Here is a 3,184-nt window from a genome sequence, read left to right as displayed (position 1 = left end):
ATTGAAGTTGGAAACAACTTGTAGCTTCAGTCCAGACTCGTTTGAAGTTGAAAACAACTTGTAGATTCATTTTCGGTTAGAATCAACTTGTAGTTTCATTCTTGACTCGTTTGAGACCGGAAACAACTTGTTGCTTCATTATTGGCTAGATTGAAGTTGGAAACAACTTGTAGCTTCATTCCAGACTCGTTTGAAGTTGAAAACAACTTGTAGATTCATTTTCGGTTGTTTAAAATTAGAATCAACTTTTAGTTTCATTCTTGACTCGTTTGAGCCTGGAAATAACTTTTTGCTTCATTATTGGCTAGATTGAAGTTGGAAACAACTTGTAGCTTCATTCCAGATTCGTTTGAAGTTGAAAACAACTTGTAGCTTCATTTTCGGTTGTTTAAAATTAGAATCAACTTGTAGTTTCATTCTTGACTCGTTTGAGCCTGGAAACAACTTGTTGCTTCATTATTGGCTAGATTGAAGTTGGAAACAACTTGTAGCTTCATTCCAAACTCGTTTGAAGTTGAAAACAACTTGTAGATTCATTTTCGGTTGTTTAAAATTAGAATCAACTTTTAGTTTCATTCTTGACTCGTTTAAGCCTGGAAACAACTTGTTGCTTCATTATTGGCTAGATTGAAGTTGGAAACAACTTGTAGCTTCATTCCAGACTCGTTTGAAGTTGAAAACAACTTGTAGATTCATTTTCGGTTGTTTAAAATTAGAATCAACTTTTAGTTTCATTCTTGACTCGTTTGAGCCTGGAAACAACTTGTTGCTTCATTATTGGCTAGATTGAAGTTGGAAACAACTTGTAGCTTCATTCCAGACTCGTTTGAAGTTGAAAACAACTTGTAGCTTCATTTTCGGTTGTTTAAAATTAGAATCAACTTGTAGTTTCATTCTTGACTCGTTTGAGCATGTAAACAACTTGTTGCTTCATTATTGGCTAGATTGAAGTTGGAAACAACTTGTAGCTTCATTCCAGACTCGTTTGAAGTTGAAAACAACTTGTAGCTTCATTTTCGGTTGTTTAAATTAAAATCAACTTGTAGTTTCATTCTTGACTCGTTGAGCCGGAAACAACTTGTTGCTTCATTATTGGCTAGATTGAAGTTGGAAACAACTTGTAGCTTCATTCCTGACTCGTTTGAAGTTGAAAACAACTTGTAGCTTCATTTTCGGTTGTTTAAAATTAGAATCAACTTTTAGTTTCATTCTTGACTCGTTTAAGCATGTAAACAACTTGTTGCTTCATTATTGGCTAGATTGAAGTTGGAAACAACTTGTAGCTTCAGTCCAGACTCGTTTGAAGTTGAAAACAACTTGTAGATTCATTTTCGGTTAGAATCAACTTGTAGTTTCATTCTTGACTCGTTTGAGACCGGAAACAACTTGTTGCTTCATTATTGGCTAGATTGAAGTTGGAAACTACTTGTAGCTTCATTCCATACTCGTTTGAAGTTGAAAACAACTTGTAGATTCATTTTCGGTTGTTTAAAATTAGAATCAACTTTTAGTTTCATTCTTGACTCGTTTGAGCCTGGAAATAACTTTTTGCTTCATTATTGGCTAGATTGAAGTTGGAAACAACTTGTAGCTTCATTCCAGATTCGTTTGAAGTTGAAAACAACTTGTAGCTTCATTTTCGGTTGTTTAAAATTAGAATCAACTTGTAGTTTCATTCTTGACTCGTTTGAGCCTGGAAACAACTTGTTGCTTCATTATTGGCTAGATTGAAGTTGGAAACAACTTGTAGCTTCATTCCAGACTCGTTTGAAGTTGAAAACAACTTGTAGATTCATTTTCGGTTGTTTAAAATTAGAATCAACTTTTAGTTTCATTCTTGACTCGTTTGAGCCTGGAAACAACTTGTTGCTTCATTATTGGCTAGATTGAAGTTGGAAACAACTTGTAGCTTCATTCCAGACTCGTTTGAAGTTGAAAACAACTTGTAGCTTCATTTTCGGTTGTTTAAAATTAGAATCAACTTGTAGTTTCATTCTTGACTCGTTTAAGCATGTAAACAACTTGTTGCTTCATTATTGGCTAGATTGAAGTTGGAAACAACTTGTAGCTTCATTCCAGACTCGTTTGAAGTTGAAAACAACTTGTAGCTTCATTTTCGGTTGTTTAAAATTAGAATCAACTTTTAGTTTCATTCTTGACTCGTTTAAGCATGGAAACAACTTGTTGCTTCATTATTGGCTAGATTGAAGTTGGAAACAACTTGTAGCTTCATTCCAGACTCGTTTGAAGTTGAAAACAACTTGTAGCTTCATTTTCGGTTGTTTAAAATTAGAATCAACTTGTAGTTTCATTCTTGACTCGTTTGAGCCTGGAAACAACTTGTTGCTTCATTATTGGCTAGATTGAAGTTGGAAACAACTTGTAGCTTCATTCCAGACTCGTTTGAAGTTGAAAACAACTTGTAGCTTCATTTTCGGTTGTTTAAAATTAGAATCAACTTTTAGTTTCATTCTTGACTCGTTTGAGCCTGGAAACAACTTGTTGCTTCATTATTGGCTAGATTGAAGTTGGAAACAACTTGTAGCTTCATTCCAGACTCGTTTGAAGTTGAAAACAACTTGTAGCTTCATTTTCGGTTGTTTAAAATTAGAATCAACTTGTAGTTTCATTCTTGACTCGTTTGAGCCTGGAAACAACTTGTTGCTTCATTATTGGCTAGATTGAAGTTGGAAACAACTTGTAGCTTCATTCCAGACTCGTTTGAAGTTGAAAACAACTTGTAGCTTCATTTTCGGTTGTTTAAAATTAGAATCAACTTGTAGTTTCATTCTTGACTCGTTTGAGCCTGGAAACAACTTGTTGCTTCATTATTGGCTAGATTGAAGTTGGAAACAACTTGTAGCTTCATTCCAGACTCGTTTGAAGTTGAAAACAACTTGTAGCTTCATTTTCGGTTGTTTAAAATTAGAATCAACTTGTAGTTTCATTCTTGACTCGTTTGAGCCTGGAAACAACTTGTTGCTTCATTATTGGCTAGATTGAAGTTGGAAACAACTTGTAGCTTCATTCCAGACTCGTTTGAAGTTGAAAACAACTTGTAGCTTCATTTTCGGTTGTTTAAAATTAGAATCAACTTGTAGTTTCATTCTTGACTCGTTTAAGCATGTAAACAACTTGTTGCTTCATTATTGGCTAGATTGAAGTTGGAAACAACTTGTAGCTT

Source organism: Daucus carota, chromosome 5 (assembly GCF_001625215.2).
Source record: "Daucus carota subsp. sativus chromosome 5, DH1 v3.0, whole genome shotgun sequence".
Taxonomy (NCBI): Eukaryota; Viridiplantae; Streptophyta; class Magnoliopsida; order Apiales; family Apiaceae; genus Daucus; species Daucus carota.
This window is presented reverse-complemented; position numbering follows the sequence as displayed.